The sequence below is a fragment of the Fukomys damarensis genome, unplaced genomic scaffold (assembly GCF_012274545.1).
Source record: "Fukomys damarensis isolate Sample0158 unplaced genomic scaffold, DMR_v1.0_HiC HiC_scaffold_38, whole genome shotgun sequence".
NCBI lineage: Eukaryota > Metazoa > Chordata > Mammalia > Rodentia > Bathyergidae > Fukomys > Fukomys damarensis.
This window is the reverse complement of record NW_022900950.1, coordinates 27,063,475-27,083,901: the sequence shown is the minus strand read 5'-3', so window position 1 is coordinate 27,083,901 and position 20,427 is coordinate 27,063,475.

Below are 20,427 nucleotides of genomic sequence, written 5' to 3'. Positions count from 1 at the left end.
AAGGGGCCTTTAGCTATAAGTAATGACATACTAGCAGTTAACTCAAATCTACATAAAGAACCAGTAAAGTAAAAATGTAGGTAAATATAAAGAGAGCATAAATGTAGTTTTTGATTATAATTATTATTATTCTACATGACTTAAAAGACAATAATATAAACAATATTTATAAAACTATATACACATTGAGTGTAAATATGTAATTTATATAGGCAATGTGAAGAAAAATGACTTCATAATATGAAAGCAAGTTTTGTACATTATTGAAATTAAGTTGGCATTAATTTGAACTAAATTGTCATCCTAAGATGTTAATTATAAACCCCAGTGTGATCAGCAAGGAAATAAAAACAGTAAAAGAAATGATGACAGAAACAAAACGAAATCTATGTCACAGAGAAAAGTAGTTATGCAAGAATGACAGACATGGAAAATGACCAAAATCAAGGCACTAATCAGTACCTTATTACAAATTGCATTAAATTTCAGTAGATTTCAATCACCAAATAAAAAAATGATTTAAATACATAATCCAATTATGCACTCTCCACAAGAAAAGCACTTAGATTCAAAGACACAGTTAGATTTAAATTAAATTAATGCAAAAAGATACCTCATGGAAACATTACCAAAAGAGGGATAGGTATACTAATATCAGACATAAATTTTGGTCCAAAGGATAACAAGTACATTTAACAATGACAAAAAGATCACTCCAGCAAGATAAATATAGCAATAAAAATATAACTCCTAACAACAAAGCCCTAAAATATTTGTAACAAAAATTGACAGAATTGAAAGGAGAATCAGACAGTTTACATTTGTAATCCAAGATGTAAGCACTCTATATTCAGTAATTTATAAAACAACTAGAAACAAGAATAAGAAAAAAATGAAATATAAAAAGCACTGATCTGGGCCAAAGTCCTTACCCCCAAATTCACAAGTTGAAATCCTAATCCCTTCAACATCAGAGTGTGAGTGTATTGGTATACAGCCTTCCAGAGATAATTATTGAAAAATGAGGTCCTGTGGATGAGCCTTACTCTAGTATGAATGATGTCCTTATCAAATGAGAAGATTCTCACAAGTTTCTGCACACAGACCTACCCAGGGTGAGACTATGTGAAGACAGCAAAAGACGATTGTTTCCAAGCCAAGAAAAGAAACCTCAGAGTGAAATCAATCCTATGACATCTGGTCTCAGGCTTCAAATTTCCAGATCTAGGAGGAAATAAATGTCTGTCATATAATCCACCCACTGTGTGGTAGTTTGTTATGGAAATCCTAATAAACTGGTATAAACACTATAAACCACTTAAACTGAATGTACACGTATACAATACTTATCTTGAACCAAACACTATTTTCTCAAAGGCATATGGAACATTTTCTGAGATAGATCATAAGTTTGGGTAACATAATAAGTCTTAGTACATTTAAAATGATTGAAATAATTTAAAGTATACTCAATGATATAATTCATTCATAAATTAATAACAAAAGGAAATTTGAGGTCACAAATATATGACAGCACATTCCTAAATAATCAATGCAGAAAAAAAAACAAGGGAAATTAGGTAATACTTTAAGGTGAATTAACATAAACATCAAAATTGAGAGAATCTAGCTAATGCAAAGCTTAGAAAGAAAGTTACAAAGGCATGTATTATGAAAACTAGAAGACCTAAACTCAATAATGTAAATTTCTACCTTAGAATCAAGGAAAAAGAGAAAATTAAGCCCACAGTCAGTCAAATAAAGATTTGATGATAAAGATTAGAGCATAAATCAGTAAAGAATAGAAAAAATGAAGAAATTAACAAAACCAAAAACTGGCTCCTTGAAAAGATCAACAAATTTAAAAAACCTTTTGCTAGACTTATAAAGAAAAGAAGTGAGAAGATGCAAATTATTAAATGCAGGAATGAATAGCTCAGCTTTGTAGTGTAACCCTGAAACCCCAACTCTAGGGACACTGAGGCAGGAGAATCTCAAGCTTCTACTCAGACTTGTCAACATAAGGAGATCCTTGTCTCAAAATCTAAATTTTTTTTAAAAAGTCTGAAGACATAGTTCAAAGGTAAAACATAGTTGGTTTTAATCCTCAGTACCACAAAAGAGGAAAGAAAAATGAATGAATAGACATCACTACAAGTCTTCAAATATAAAGAACAACTACATATCAAATTAAATAAAATATGTGAGCTAAAAAATTCTTAGAAAGACACAAATTATTGAAATTGATTCTGGACAGAATAAAGTACCTGCATATACTTATAGTAATTAAGATATTTAATTAGTAAGAAACTGATCACAAAGAAAAGCCCAGTACATGATCATTTCCCTGATCATTTTTACCATATGTTTATAGAAAAATGTATCAATGTGATCTGTGTTCACTCCCCACCAAAAAATTTTGTATTTTCATTTTATTTTTTACTAGTGCATTTTTTCAATACATGCGGTTAACAGTCATTTGGGGAAGTAGATACAGGTACATAAACAGCTTGTTTTTCCTTTAATATGCTGCTCCTTCCTTCCTTTCTCCTTTAGTTCCTTTTTTCCTCTTTGAATTCCTGTTATATCATTAATCTTAGCTCATGTTTATATTCATTGATGTTATTAGGTTCTTGTACATAGTGTATCTTTATTTTCAGAATGTAACTTTATTTAGAAAAGTAGGTAACTCAACTATAATTAGTAAAACGAGATAATCTGGAAGACAGTGTGCTTTAATCCAGTATAGCCAATGTGCTCATAAAGGGAGGAGGTGAGACAAATAGACCTAGAGGAAATCTGTGAGAATAGAAATGCAAATTACACCATTTCACATCAAGAAATATCTGGTATCCCCTGAAGCTGGAAAAGACAATGGTAGAAAATAAATCTGGCAACACGCTAATCCCAGATTTCAACTTTGAAATTGTAAGAAAATGCATTTCTGTTCTTCAATCATAAAATTGGGGGCAATTTTCCACAGAGGCCATAGAAAACAGATACAAACAATGAATATCAACTCTTCAACAAATTTTAATTTTAAAAAATGGGAGTAAAAGCTTCCAAACTCATTATAGAAGAATGGTGTTACTTGGGCACCAAAATCAGACAAAGACATTGCATAATATACACATGCACATTCACATACAAACATGAGTATATGCACCCACACATGCATGCAGGCACAATCATATACAAGCGTATGTTGCAGATATACATACAGAGGCATGCACACACGTGTGTACACTCACAAAAACACATGCACACATTGAGAGAACAACATCCCTTGTGAACCTAAATACAACGAAAATCATTCAGAAAATTCTAGCAAAGTAAGCCCAAAAATATATAAAATGGATTATGCACCATAACTGAGATATTTTTTCCAGGAAGGCAAGAATGGTTTAAACTAAGAAAATCAATGAATATAGTGCATCAAATTAATAAAATGAAGGGGGAAATCATGATCACCTCTTTAGATACAGAAAAAGAATTTATAAAATCCAATCACTTTCAAGATGAAAACACTCAACAAACTAGGACTAGAAGGACATGTCCTCAAATGATTAAAGGACATTAGGTACAATGGAAAAATTCACAGCTAACACCATGTGTGGTGAGAAAATACTGACTTCTTTTCCCAAAAATAGGAAAAAGATTAGCCTCTTCTCTCTCACAACTTCTCTTCAGAATCATACTTTGTTCTATTCAAAAAATTAGGGAGGAAACAGGAGAAGCATCTACATTGTCAAGAAAACAGTAAAATTTTTATCAAAAGGTGTATTTTTGTGTTTTTGGTTGTTAGTTTTTGGTTTTTTTAGAAAGAGCCTCCCCAAATATCCCAGGCTAGGCACAAACTTTTCATCCACTTGCCTCAGATTTTCAGAGTGCTGTGATCACAGGTATAACTACCACACCTTGCTAGGTGATGTATTCTGGTATATAGAAAATCTTGAGAATACATATGCACACACACACACACACACACACACACACACACACACACACACACACACACACACATACACAAACTTATGAAAGTAAATACATAAGTACAACAAAATCAGTATGGAAAATCAAGTTGTTAATTTTTGTAACAATTAAAATATATTTCTGATTAGGCCAGGTTACAATCAATGACAATGGTTTTATTCTAGCCTCATTTTATTATTTTAAAATTTTGGCTAATAATAGAGTAAGACCAAACCACAGTCTCTTTTAAATTTATAAAAGCTATAGTAGCTTTCATATGATGTTTGACAGGAGTGATCATGAGCTCCAGCTTTTTCCTTCTCTTCTCTAGCTATATTTCAAGCCATATCTATGTTGTATGTTTTATTCTCCTTGCAGCTTCATGATATTCTATCACCTCATTACACAGATGAAAGGTGACTATGCTGCTTTCACAGCTTCCCAAATAATCTCTTTGTAGGTAACTGTGCTGGTCACACAGCTTCCCAAAGAATCTCTCCTGAATTAATGAATCAACTAAAGCACATTTTCCTGTTCTTAATATTGAGGAAAAACTCCCCAAACAGCATGTATGCTTATTTCAGTGGCATAGGTGAGTGACTAAAAACAAACATGGCTCCTATTATATTCCCTGAGAAAAATTATTGGTTTGGAAAGCACTTTCCAAACATTTGGAGAAATCTCTAACATAAGAAATTATGATAAAAGATGTTTTCCAAAAGTAGTCTCTTTCCTGGCCAAAGTTATGACTTTTTAAAATTTATTTTTAAATAAATTAAACAAGCATATGGAGCCTAAGTTGTTCATACTGTTCAGTATGAGAGACAAATGGCCATGTTAGCTAATCCCCAAACTGAACAGAATTGTTCCCTTCATTGTCACCTCTGGTGTAAGCTTACACTAGATGAGGAGCTATCTAACTAAGATGGGATAGAAGTAGAGAGGATTATATTCAATGAAGAAAAGTCTCCTGTGAACTACAAGAATGAAACTAAACAGTGAATGCCCAGTTTATTCTTCTCAATTAAGCAAGGATTATTATGGTATTTGAGCTAATCATCAGACCACAACACAATTGTTAAATTGAACTGCAAATGAGATTTCCATATATTCAGATCTAACTCAGTGAGTGAGCCACATTTCCAAGTCTTAAAACTTCTTCATTAATATCTCTTTAATACATTATATAGGGCCAGCGATTTAGCTCAGTGGTTCTGCCACCTGCCCTGCAAGCACAAGGTCCTGAATTTGATCCCCAGTACCAAAAAAAAAAACAAAACAAACAAACAAAAAAAAACATATAAGATGCTTTCATCACCAGTCTGTGGGTCCTCATGGCCTCTTCCAAGCAAAGTATCTGGAGACACAACAAGCAGTTATTTTTTTTTTTATGCTTGAGCATGAAGGATGCCACTTACATGAGATAGGAATCAGTTTTTGAATGCAGGCACTGTCCTTCTTTTTCATCTTTGCTCTCACTGATGGCACAGCTGTCTTGGTCATCATAGGTAGAAGAGGCATAAGGGCCATGTCTGAGCAGGAGCTCATCCTGCTTCTTTACTCATTGACATTTCATTATAATTTTAAGTCACCAACCAGGGGCATGTGTTTTACTACAATAGTGAAGCAAAGTCACTTTCAGATGAGGGTATCTTTTTGTGTGTATGTTCTAGTTTGGGGGAGTGTCTTGAGCCCCCTGGTGTGGAATAGAGGCTAGGTGTGAAAGTGTCAAAGCAACTCTTCCATGTCTCAGAAAATTACTGATTGCTAGAACTGTGCTTTGATAGTTTGCATCAGTCCAGCTGTGTCTCTCAGGCCCTGTACTTCACATCTTAACCCCTATTGCCACTGTCTCTTGGGTAATCTCATGATAGTGCTGATATTTCTGCTGAATTTAATATCTTAATTTTAAGCTGCTTTTGAAAAAGATAAATGTATTAGAACCATTAAACATTACAGGTAAAAACAACATCCTCATGTTTTTTTTCTAAAATGGAATACTACTCAGCCATAAAGAATGAGAAATTAGATTCATTCATAGGAAAATGGATACATTTTTGAGGATATACTCCTAAGTGAAATAAATGTCACAAGTGTGTAAATACTGAATAGTTTCTTGGGTGTGAAAAACTATAATAGTACATAAGATCCTAATGAGATAATTAACAATGTTAAATAGGAAGAAAAGGGCTAAAGGTGTAGGGAAAGTGGGAAGGGTAGGGCAAATGAGTGAAAAGAAAAAAAATGAGAAAATGAGAAAATGGAAATAAAGTGTTTGTAAGTAGGAAGGGGAGGAGGGGGCTGAAGGGAGGGCAGGGACAAGGAGAAAAAGTGAGAACCAAAACTTGTCATATAAAGGTACAAGATCCCAATAATGAATGTAACTGTACTGTATACCTAAAATGTACCAATAAACTCAATTTAAAAAATTATAGGTAAACATTGTACTACTGTTTCCCAGTGATGTTGAGTTAGATGAGTGAGCTGATAATGAAAGATCAGAGGTGGTTCTGATAAGAAAAATGAAAGAGGTCCCAGTACACTAGAGGAGACCAGCAGCAGCTTGCAACCCTCTGGTAGGCCCACCCCTTTGGCCCAGTGCACAAGAGGAGCCCAGCTGTGTGGTTGCCAACACAGCTCTGTCTGTGTTCCCATTCCCTACCACAAACAAGAGAAAGAGGGCCTCTCTGAGTCTTCTAAATGAAAATTGAAGCCCACTGGAAAAGTGAAGAAACTCTGCAATCAACTCACACCACACCACCATAGTTGGTAAGTCAGGGAACCAGCACCTCACATTGGAAATCTGGTCTAACTTCAGGGGAAATACAGATGGAACCTGTAGTAGAACTTTGCAGAGTTCAACCCAGCAGGTAGTCAGAGATCTCAACTTGGGCTTTGAAATCAGAAATCAGTCTGAACTTCAGGGGATAGCTGCTTGCTTGCTGAGAATAATTAAGTTCTATCTGCACACTCCTGTCGACACTGTCTATTGTGTCAACAGAGGAATACCCTGAAGAAAGCCCTCTATTTCTATTTGTACTTTTTATTTTCAAAGTAATATTTTCTCTTATCTTTAATCATTGAAATATTTTTATCTGTCTTTTCTTTTTTCAAGTTTTGTTTCCATCTTTATCTTTTTCTTATCTTCTTTCTCTCTCTATCACTCTCCCTCTCCCACCTTGATCTTCATTACGCTCCCTTTTTTTTCCTATTCTTATCCTATGCTAATTCAACTTTATTTTCTTTCTTTTCCTTTTCTTCTCTTATCCCTTCTCTCAAGTGCAATGAGTTTTAAAAGAAAGTGGTTAGTCCCTAGCCTCCTTACTGCTGTTAGTTGGTTCTGTTCTTGTGTGTATTTTGTTCTGTTTTCTTTCTTCTCTTCAACAGCTCCCTTGAATTTGTGTGATCTTCCTGTGTCCTCTGACCTCATTTCTAAACTTTGTATATCTTATCTATCTATCCCTCCCTCCCCCCAACTCCTCTTAAATCACCATCTTGAAGGATAAATTTGCTATATTGAAGAGTTTATTCACTATAAACATATTTTGGGCTGGTCCTTGATTTTGATTTAATTCACACAGTTACAGATGATAGATTAATAACTACCACAACTTGTCATTTTCTAAGATGTGCTTGATGCTATTGTGTTGCTGATTGTATCACTTGGTCTAAGGCATTGTGGTAGATCTAATCAGTTGTCCTCCCAGGTATAATAAAAATGAGTTTGCCTCACAGACATTAGAGACTCAAAACCTAAAGACCTGCTATATCAAGAAGATCAAAGTATTAAACCAGGAATTAAACCAAGGACAGTACTAACAACAATAATAAAACTGAGAAAACATTTAAGCAAGGCACAAACACACACCTCCACCTCACCAAAGGTAAACTCTAGGGGAAATGAGGTGGAAAAGTCTGACAGTCAACCAGCTGGACACATTGAACTGATAGCACAGGAAATAAAAAATATATAAATGAGGCTCTAGAAAAATTCAAAAGAGAAATAATTTCCCAGATAACAACAGAGAGGGAGAAAAGATTGAAAGACATGATTAGAGACTCTAGAACATGAACAAATTAAAAATAAATAAATGAGCTCAGGAACATGATGGAAGCCATGAAGGCCAAACATAGGAAAGAAATGGAAATTCTTGAATGCCCAATATAGGAAAGAAATGGAATCCATGAAACAGATTCATACAGATATCCAGAAGATTAAAAATGCTATAGAAACATGACTCCAGTGCCAGGAAGGTAGCCTGGGCCCCAGTCCATCATGGGAAAGAGAGCCACTCCTTCTCCTGCCTGGAGCCACCATCGCTCCAGCACCAGGAAGCTAGCTGCGTGGGTGCCTCCGAACCCCCATAACTCCCTTTAGCCCCCCCAAGCACTCTCAGACCTTCTGACTGTTCCAGTGTTTGGACCCACTCTGCAGAGGCAGAGGTGGTCATAAGGGTATTTTTCTGAGTTCCCAACTTTGCACATCTTTAAAGAAAGGGTGTGGGAAACCTGTAGTAGAACCATGTGGAGTTCAACCATTCAGAAGGTTGAGGAGCTCAATCTGGGCCTTGCATCCCGAGGTCAGTCTGTATTATGGGGTTTAGCCATCAGCTAACTGAGATCAGGGGTCTTGAGTCCTAGCTCTGTCTGAGCCATTAAATGGTAAATATACCATATTGAAAAGTTTGTACACTGCAGACATGTTCTGGACTGCTTCTTGATTTCAATTTAATTCAAATGGTTTAAGGGTGATAGACTAGTGACTACCACAGGTGGTCAGTTTCCAAGTTGTGCTTGATCATAATGTGTTGCTGATTGTATCAGTTGGGATAAAGGATTGTGGTTGATTTGAAGAGCTGTTTTCTCTGATGTTATGAAGATGAGAATGTCTGTGGGTCGTTAGAGACACAGAAGCTAGGGCCCAACTACATCAGAAAGATTTGGGTGATAACCCAGAGATTAAACCAAGGACAGCCCGACAACAAAAGTAAAAATGAGAAAACATTTAAGCAAGACACGAAGACAGACTTCCAGTTCACCAATGGGAAACAGTAGGGCAAAAGAGGATGAAAAGACCAATAGTGAACCACTGGGACACCCTGAACTCAAAGAGCAGGAAGTAGAAAAACACATCAATCAGGCTCTAGAAAAATTCAAAAATTCAAAACAGAAATAATTTCCCAGATAATCATAGAGATGGTGAGCAAAATTAAAGTCGTGATTCTAGACTCTAGAGCAGAAACTGACAATAAAATAGATGAGATCAGGACCACAATAGAAGCCCTGAAGGCTCAGCATAAGAAAGAAATGGAAAAAATAAACACCCAACATACAAAAGAAATGGAATCCATAAAACAGATTCAAACAGATATCCAGGAGATTAAACACGCCATTGAAAGTGTACACAACAGAATAAAAGAATGCGAAGATAGACTCTCAGATATTAAAGATAAGATTGCAGTCAGTGACCATGAAAAGAGAGGTCTCTTAAAAATAGGGGATCATGAGAAATCAATCTAACAACTCCTAGATAATGCAAAGAAGAATAACATAAGACTGATAGGAATCCATGAAGTAGCAGAAGAAAATACAAATGACTTAAAAAAGTTTTTCAAAGAATTAATGACAGAAAACTTCCCAAACAGAGGGGAAGAATTTGACATTCAGATAACTGAGACATATAGGACCCCGACTAGCCAAAATAAAAAATAAATATACACCTAGACATATAATAATCAAGATCCCAGAAACTCAACAGAAGAACACAATACTATAAGCAGTAAGGGAAAAGAAACAAATCCCATGCAAAGGAAAGCCCAACAGAATCACAGCAGACTTTTCAACACAAACCCTTGGGGCAAGGAGAGCCTAGAATGAGATATTTCAAATACTAAAAGAGAACAACAACCTCCAACCTAGACTGATATATTCTGCAAAACTCTCTTTCAAAACGGATGGGGAAATAAGACACTTCCATGACAAAGAACACCTGAGACACTACATGAATACCAAACCAGCACTACAAGCAATTCTAAACAAGATCCTAGAAAAAGACAATGAAGGCAAACACACCATGAGGCCCAACAGAGCAAATCAAATAGGCAAGGCAAGAAACTAAAAGGAGAAGGTGAAAAGGTAAAAAGAGTCAACAAAAGTCCAATAACATGACAATAATAAGTCAGAATATATCAGCTATAACCATCAATTGCAATGGTCTCAACTCACCAATCAAGAGAAATAGACTGGCAAAATGGAATAAGAAGCAAAATCCAACAATATGTTGTATATAAGAAACACACCTAGTGCAAAAGGAAGCCCATAGACAGAAAATGAAAGGATGGAAAACAATTCTCCATGTGACAGGAGCCCAGAAAAAATCAGGGATAGCAATCTTATTTGCAGACAATGCAAATTTCAAACCAAAACTGATTCTAGTATTATTGATGTAGGACGGTACTGTATCATACCTCTGTGAATGTAAAATATCTTGTAACTGCTTTATGATATGTAGTAGTGACCATGCTTTATCAAAACTATTTTTAGATATTACTCTAGAATGTTCTCTTTCCAGATGATGATTAAGATACTGATTTTTTAAAAAATGGTGCCAGGTACCACAACAGCAACAGAACTTTGCTGCTATCTGGATATTATTCTTTTCTTTGTTTTTTTTGCTTTTGTTTTTTTAAAGGAATGTGCTGAATGTGTATAATTTTATTCAGATGACTGCACAACCTGGAGAAGCTGTTGCTGCTATTGATGCATAACATACTGCTATTATTGGTCTTTTTATATAAATACATATATATATAGTGCTGTCAACTTTGGAAAAAGTTATCCCAATTTACTGTGTTGAGTTGGCATTGTACAGAAACTGACAGCCATATTGGTCTAGAAATGTTAGTTTTTTATTTTTATTTTATTTTTTTCCATTTGTAGAGGGGTAATGCACTGTATTAAATATGTAAGGTCATATCTACGTGGGTTTGATTACTGAAACTAAGAAAGTATTCTCTTAATAATGAAAAAAAAGAATAAGACTACAAGAGCAAGAAGCAATTTAAATATGTTCAGGGACCATTTTCATCTTCAGAATTAAGGATTATTTTAATCTTACATCATTGCTTTTTCTCTTTTACTTTCCTTTTTAGTTTTATTTTAGCATTCCCTATTTTTAACATTAATGCAGAGATTTCTTTAACTGAAATACTTAATAGTTTCTTTGGTTTGAAAAACTATAATAGTACACAGGATCCTAATGAGATAATTAATAATGTGAAATAGGAAGTAAAGGGCTAAAGGTGTAGGGAAAGTGAGAAGGGTGAGGGAAAGAAAATAAGGGAGAGGAAAAAATATGAGAAATTGAAAAAATGGAAATAAAATGTTTGTTAATGGGGAGGGGAGGGAGGGAGTGAAGGGAGTGCGGGGACAAGGGGAAAAATGAGAATCAAGACCTATCACGTAAAGGTACAAGATCCCAATAATGAATGTAACTGTACTTATACCTAGATTTACCAATAAACTCAATAAAAAGGAAAAAATGCTATAGAAATAATTTGCAGCAGAATGAACAAATGTGAAAATAGAATTTCAGGTGTAGAATACAGGATTTCAGTGATTATGAAAAGAGAGATCTCTTAAAAATAGTAAGGGATTATGAGAAATTGATCCAACAACTCTTAGGTGGTGCAAAAAAGAAGAATATAAGACTGATAGGAATCCATGAAGTAGAAGAAGAAAGTAGAAATGACATAAAAAATCTGTTCAAAGAATTAATGACAAATTCTCCAAAAGAAGGAAGAATTTGACATACAGATAAGTGAGGCATATAAAACTCCAAAAAGCCTCAATCAGAAAAAAATCTACACCTAGACATATAATCAAGATCATAGAAAGCCAACAGAAATAAAAATTACTACAAATAGTTAGAGAAACAAATCACATGCAAAGAAAAGCCCAACAGAATCACAGCACACTTTTGAACACAAACCCTCAGGTCAAGAAGACCCTGGAGTGATGTATTTTAAGTACTAAAAGAAAACAACCTCCAACCTAGACTGATGTATCTTGCAAAACTGCCTTTCAAAATTGATAGGGAGATAGGATACTTCTAGAGAAGAACACCTTGGAAATTTAACAAATATCAACCTGACACTCTCAACGCTCCAAAACAATGTCCTGGAAAAAGAAAATGAAGGCCACAATTCCATAAGGGTCAACAGAGCAAATATACCAGGCAAGGCAAGAAATTAAAGGGAGAAAGAGAAAAATAAAAATAAAAGAATCAGCAACAGAAAAATAACGTGAAAATGAAAAGTCAGTACATAACATTTATAACCATCAGTGTGAATGGATTCAATTCACCAATCAAAAGAAATAGAATGGCAGAATGAATTAATGAGCAAAATTGAACAATATGCTGTTTACAAGAAACCCACTTAATCCACAAAAAAATTCATAGACTGAGAGTAAAAGGATGAAAAGCAGTTCTCCATGTAACAGGAGCCTGGAAAGAAACAGTGATAGCTATCTTATTTTCAGACAGAATAGATTTCAAAACAAGACTAATTAAGAGAGATGAATAAGGCCGGCACATCCTTGTAAAGGAACAATACAAGAGGAAGAAATGACAATCATAAATATCTATTCACCAAATACTAATGCCCCCAACTACACAAAACAAATATTAATGGAAATTAAAAATGAAATAAGAACTAATACAACTGTAGTGGGGAACCTAAACACACCATTTTTACAAACAGACAGATCATCTAGATCAAAAAATCAACATTGAAATAATAGAACTGAACCAAGACTTAGAAAACTGAACTTAGTAGATGTCTACAGAATGTTCCATCCCACAAAATCAGAGTATACATTCTTTTTGGCTGCACATGGTCATTTTCCAAAATAGACCACATGCTAACTCATAGAACATGCTTAACTAAATGCAAAGGAATTGAAGTTATCTCATGTATATTATCAGACCATAGTGCATTTAAACTGTAGATTAATAGCTTAAGAAACTGCAAGGACTTCACAACCACATGGAAATTAAATAACATCCTGCAGAACAAATGGGGGTCACATAGGAAATTAAAGAAATTAGACATTTTCTACAATTAAATGGTGATGTCAGTGCAACATACAGAAATCTCTGGCCCAAAAAGTAAGCAGTCCTATGAGGGAATTTCATAGCAGTAAATGCCTATACTAGGAAAATAGAGCAAGACCAAGAAATAACCTAATGTTTAACCGGAAGCTTCTACAAAAAAAGAGCAAGACAAACTGAAAGCTCATACAAGGGAAGAAATTATAAAGATCAGAGAGAAATTAATGCAATGGAGACTAAAGGAACAATACAAAAAAAATCAATGAATCAAAGAGTTAGGTTTTCAAAAGAATAAATAAAATTCATAAACCCTTAGCCAACCTTAACAAAAAAAAAGGAAAGAAAAGGCTCAAATTCATGCAATTAGGAATGAAAATGGTGCTTGAATGTTATGCTCAACAGATTGAGCAGAAATCCAGAGGATCATCAATACCAACTTCAAAACCCTGTACTTTAATAATATGGAAAATACAGAAGAAATGGACAGATTCCTAGATATGTATAAACTTCCAAAGTTGAACAAAGAAGATATGAAAAGTCTAAACACCCCAATTACATTTGCCAAAAACTGAAAATCTTCATGCAAAAACTAGGAACAAGACAAGGATGTCTACTAACCCCACTCCTGTTCAATATAATTCTAGAAATGCTAGACACAGCAATTAGACAAGAGAATGAAATTAAAGGAATAAAGATAGGCAAGGAAGAAGTTAAACTGTCACTATTTGCAAATGGTATGCTATTCTACATAGAAGACCCAAAAAAAGTCTGCCAAAAGATTTCTTGATTTAATTGACAGATTCAGGAGAGTAGTTGGATACAAGATCAACACTCAAATATCAATATCCTCCTTGTACACAAATAAGAGACCCACTGAGAGAAATTAGGGAAACAATCCCTTTCACAGTAACATCCAAATAAATGAATTATGTAGGAATCATTCTAGTGAAGGAGACAAAAGACTTCTGCACTGAAAATTGCAGCACTATGTAAAAATAGATAGAAGAGGAAAGACATCCACTATTACTGGAGAGAATCAACATAGTGAAAATAGCTATATTACCAAAACTGTTATACAGATTCAATTCAATCCTGATAGAAATTCCAACAGTATATTTCACAGAACTTTAAAAAAAACATTGAAAAAATCATTTGGAACCAGAAGAGACCTGGAAAACCAAAAACCATTCCAGGCAACAGAGACATAGCAGCAGGTATAACAATTCACAATTTGAAACAATACTACAAAGCCACTGTGATAAAAGCAGCATAGTAGTGGCAAAGAAACAGATCTGAGGATCAATGGAATAGATTAGAAGATGCAGAAACAATACCAGATGTACTGAGCTACCTCATCTTTGACAAAGTAGCCAACCATCCTCAGTGGGGAAAACATGGCCTCTTTAATAAATGGTGTTGGAAACACTGGATTTCAACCTGCCAAATGTTAAAACAAGTTCCCTATTTTTCCCCATGGACTAAACTAAAATCCAAGTGGATTAAAGATCTAAATATCAAAACAGAAACACTAAACTCACTGGAAAGTAAATTAGGGAGAATCCTCGAAGGTATTGGCATAGGAGAAGATTTGATGAACAAATCCTCAGCATCAAGAGAACTTGCACAAAGGATCATGAACTGGGATCTCTGCATATTAAAACATTTTTGAGGTGCAAGAGAATTTACCAACAAAGCTAAGAGACAACCTACAATTAGGAAAAAAATTTTACCTGCTACTCCTCAGAAAATGGACTATTATCTAGAATATATAAATAATTCAAAAAAATAGGCCCCCCAAATATAAAGACCTGATTAAAAAAGAGGCATCTGAAATAAACAGATATTTCTCAGATGAAGAATTAAAAGCAGCAAATAAATACATGAAAAAATGTTCCACGCCAATGGTCATTCAAGCAATGCAGATTAAAACAATACTGAGATTTCATCTTACCCCAGAAAGAATGGCTGCTATCAGGAAATCAACCAGTAACAAATTCTGGTATACTTATGGGCAGAAAGGAACGCTTCTCCATTGTTGGTGGGAGTGCAGACTGATGCAACCACTGTGGAAATCAATATAAAGATACTTCAAAGAAATAAGATTGGAGGCCCCATTTGCCCTAGCTATCCCTCTGCTCGGTGTCTTTCCAAAAGAATTAAAAGTATCATACCACAGCAATATATGTGCACCCATGTTTATAGCAGCACAGTTTGTAAGAGCTAAGACTTGTAAACAACCCAAATGCCCATCAACTGGAAACTGGATGAAGATGTGGTTTTTCTATAAAATGGAATACTACTCAGCCACAGAGAATGAGAAACTAGAAACTTTTATAGCTAAATGGATGCCCATTGAGGCTATACTCAAGTGAAGTAAATAGGAGACACTTGAGTAAATACTGAATAGCTTCTCTGTTGTTAAAAGTGTAAATAAGGTTCAAATGGTATAATTGATAGTGTGAACTAGGAAGAAAATGGCTAAAGAGCAAGTGAAAAGGGTAGGGGAAAGGAAACAAGGAAAAAGAAAAAAATGTGAAAAAAGGAAAAATAGAAGCAAAGTCTTTGTAAATAGAGGGGAGGAGGGGTGAAGGTAGAGCAGGGGTGTGGAGAAAAAACAAGAACCAAGACATATCATGTAAAGGTACAAGATCCCAATGTAAATGTAGATGTATTATTTGCTTTAAATGTACCAATAAACTCAATGGGGGAAAAAGAAAAATGAAAGAAAGGATCTTTCAAAGAAGAGAACCTCAAATAAATTAAACTGGTACATTCATGTTATCAACTATTATGAAAGGTGAAGGAGGAGTAAGAAGAGGAGGAGAAACAGGAGGGGGAAGAAGAAGGCACAGAACTTAGCAGTTTTCAGACAAATGAAACAGCATCTAAGACTCACTTGAAACTTTTAATGGCTGAAGAGAGCTCTTTGCTTCTCTAAACTGATCCTGATGACCATGATAATGGGACACTAGAAGATTCTGTACAACTGTTTCCTGACTGATGGAAATTTGACCAGAGAAGATCTGTGCAATAGTCGGGAGAGACAAGGAAGGAAGTATATCAAAGACACCAATTATTACACAGATTATTACCAGACTAGAAGCAATTTAAGTGTTTCCTCTAGGCATGGAATAGCTCTGAAATAAAAGTGGGATCTTATCCAAACGAAAAAAGGAGAGGGATCTAGAAGAACAGAGTCAACACACCACCATTCCCATTGCAGCAGAGGCAAGCCTGCAGCAATATCTTCATGAAAAGGAGCGTGTTTCTTTGTAACATGAAGAGAACTATGCAAAGTGTTTTAATGATAATTTTTAGAAATCAGAATTAAAACTCAATTTATCTTTCTAAAATTTGTTTAGAATTAAAACACAAGTACTCCCAACCCCAAATTGTATCTAAAATTTTTGTTCCTAGGTATGCGCACCTCAAGTGAAGTGCCTAATATACAACAGTAAAATTCCCTTTAGGCTGATATAATGACACAATTCAGCCTTCAGATTCATTTCTCTAGTTTTCTTTCCCAACTTTTCTTTTTCTCTCTACAGAACACCCTAAATACTATTTCTTTCGATATGTGTTGTTCAATAACCTGTATTTATGTGCATAAATTTAAATAACCTAGAGGTGTATAGCATTCACTTTGAAAATAAGCTAGTACATGAGAGAATGAAAAAAAAATGGAATAAAGTATTTGTAAATAGGGAAGGGAGGAGCAAGTGAAGGGAGGGCAAGGTATGGGGAAAAATGAGAACCAGGATCTGTCATGTAAAGGTACAAGTTTGCAATGATGAATGTAACTGTACTGTATACCTAAAATGTACCAATAAGCTCAAAAAGGAAAAACAAAGAAAATAAGCTAGTACAAATTTAAATTACATGTTATTCTCTACTACAGTGATGAAAATAATAGAAAGTTTGGTTTAAAATAATTACGTTCAAAGAGAATCTTTAATAAGTTTAGTAAGTTTTACCAACAGGCAATTTACTGTTGACTACAATAACCAAAAACCACAAAGATTATTAAAATTAGACACAAACATGAGACTCAGGGACTTCCATGTCTAAGTTAAATATTAACACTTTTATACTCTTCCTTCAGTTAGTACTTTACCTGTATAAGCTAAGTTGATTGGAGATTCATGGCTCCTCCTAGCAGAGACCTGGGAGAGAGAACTCATACCACCTTTCCTAGGCTACCATGACTTTTCAGGCTGTCTCAGAATGTGGTATGTTTCTCTTTGTCAGAGGTGTTCAAGTACTTGGAGGATGAGCCCCTTTTACAGCCGAGAAAGAGAAGTCTCAGGTATTCAATATACAGGGCACTGTACTTAAAACACAATCACTGAAGGATATATCACCATTTTGGAAGGATTTTTGCATAAATTGAAATTCAATAAATTCTTCACCAGCAGAGGATGCTTCTTTTTTTTTTTTCCTGAATCATTCGTCTTGCAAGACCAATAATATCTCAATAAGTATCTGTTGGGCTGAACAAAAAAATTACCCTAATTTTTGAGAGATGAAATCTTGAAACTCTTGAGAAAATCCTTAAATCTGAGTATGTGAGGTAAGTAAGAAAGACCAGAAAAATAAGCGCACAATAAGAAAAAAGCTACACAAAATTTTTCTTACATTTAATTCAAGCATCAGGATTGTTTGAAAAATGCAGATAATATGAGAATAAAACATGTGAAGTTCCTGTGGCCATGGATAAGGATAAATTTTGGCCTGGAATATTTCTTTCCTCAGCTAGAGAGATAACTCTAATCCAAGTTTGTGCTATTCTGTCCTCCACAGAGTATCTGGAGAGAGAGCTCTCCATTCTGTAGGATGAACTCTGTACTTGTCCTCCCAACATATGTCAAAAAAAGACAATTTTTTCTTTTTACAGGCTCACTAGTAGAGGGAGTTTTCTCTGAATATCAGAAGAAACTTTGTCTTTTTCATTATATTTTTCATTGAGTTTATTGGTTCTTTTAAAATATACAGTAGAATTACACTTATCAATGGAATCTTGTGCCTTTACATGATAGATCTTGGTTCTCATTTTTCCCCATAATCCTGCATTCCCTTCACCCCTTCCTCCCTCCCATATTTACAAAGACTTTGTTTCCTTTTTTTTCTTTTCTCATATTTTTCCCCTTATTTCCTTCCCCCTACATTTCCCTCTTCCCCTACACCTTTAGCCCTTTTCTTACTATTTCAAATTTTTGGGTATAAAATTTGGATCTTATTACATTTTTAGTTTTTCACACCAGAGAAACTATTTGGTATTTACACATGTGTGTTTTTTTTTTATTTCACTTAAGAGTATGGCCTCAATATGCATCCATTTTCTTATGAATGACCAGTTTCTCGTTTTTTATGGCTGAGTAGTACTCCATTTTATAGAAAAAACACATCTTCTTTATCCAATCTCCAACTGATGGACAAGTGGGCAGTTTCTAAGTTTTAGCTATTACAAACTGTGCCACTATAAACATGGGTGCGCATATATCACTGCAGTATGATTCTTTTTATTCTTTTGGAATACCTAGCAGAGGGATAGCTAGGGCAAATGGAACCTCTACTCCTAGTTCTTTGAGGTATCTACACATTGTTTGCACCAGTCTGCACTCCCACCAATAATGGAGAAGGGTTCCTTTCTCCCCACAACCCTGACAACATTTGTTATTGGTTGATTTCTTAATAGAAGCCATTTTTGTGGGGTGAGGTGGAATCTCAGTGTTGTTTTCATCTGCATCTCTCAAATGACCAGTGATGTGGAACATTTTTTCATATAATTATTTGCTGCTTTTACTTCTTTGTCTGAGAAATATCTGTTCATTTCAGATGCCCATTTTTTAATCTGGTCTTGAAATTTCAGGGGCCTGATTTTTTTGAATTCTTTATGTATTCTGAATAGTAGTCCTTTGAGAAGCAGCTGGTAAAAAAAATTTCCAACATTTTAGGTTGTCTCTTAGCTCTGTTGGTGATGGTTTCTTTTGCAGTGCAGAAGCTTTTTAATAAGATGAGATCCCAGTTGCTGATTCTTTGTGGTAGTTCCCATGCTAAGGATTTGTTCATAAAGTCTTTTTCTATGATGATGTCTTTGAGGGTTCTGCCTATTCTTTCAGCAAGTTTAGTGTTTCTTTTTTAATACTTAGATCTTTAATCCACTTGGATTTTAGTTTAGTCCATGGTAAAAACTAAGAGTCTAGTTTTAATCTTTGGTGAATTGAAATACAGTTTTTCCAACACAATGTATTAAAGAGGCTACCTTTCTAAAACTGAGGATAGCCAGCACCTTTTTCAAAGATGAGGTAGCTGAGTACACTTGGAGCTGTTTCTGTGTCTTCCAATCTATTTCACTGATCCTCAGGTCTTTTTCTTTGTCAGTACCATGCTGTTTTTATCACAGTGGCTTTGTAGTATAGTTTCAATTTGGGCATTGTGGTATCTCCTGCCATGTTCCTGTTGCCTAGAATTGCTATTGCTATTCTAGGTTGCTTCTGGTTCCAAATGAGTTTTTGGATGGTTTTTGCTAGTTCTGTGAAATATACTGTTGCAATTTCTATCAGGATTGCATTGAATCTGTACAGCAGTTTTTGTAGCATAGCCATTTTTACTATGTTGATTCTTCCTACCCAGGAGCAGGGGATATCTTTCCATTTTCTTATGTCCTCTTCAATCTCTTTTTTCAATGTGCTGTAGTTTTCAGTGTAGAGAGAGGTCTTTTGCTTCATTTGTTACACTTATTCCTAGATAGTTCATTTTTGTGAAAGGAATGTTTCCCTAATTTCTCTCTCATGAGTCTGTTATTTGTGTACAAGAAGGCTACTGATGTTTGAGTGTTGACCTTGTATCCAACTACTCTGCTGAAGGTGTTAATTAAGTCTAGAAGCATTTTGGCAGAGTTTATTGGGTCTCCTATGAAGAGTATTTCATCAACAAATAATGATAGTTTAATTTCATCCTTTCCTATCTTTATTGCTTTAATTTTTTCTCTTGTCTAATTGCTGTGGCTAATGTTTCCAGATCTGTATTGAACAGGAGTGGTGATAGTGGGCATCCTTGTCTTGTTCCTGAATTTAACATGAAGGTTTTCAGTTTTTGGCCATTCAATATGATGTTGGGAGCTGATTTTTCATAGATAGCCTTTATCAGGTTGAGATAAAAACTATCTATTCCAATTTTCTGCAGGGTTTCTATCACGAATGGGTTTTGAATTATGTCAAATGCTTTTTCTGCATCTATTGAGATGATCATATGTTTTTTTGTCCTTAACTCTGTTAATATAGTGTACCACGTTTATTGATTTACATATGTTGAATCATCATTGCATCCCTGAATAAATGTGA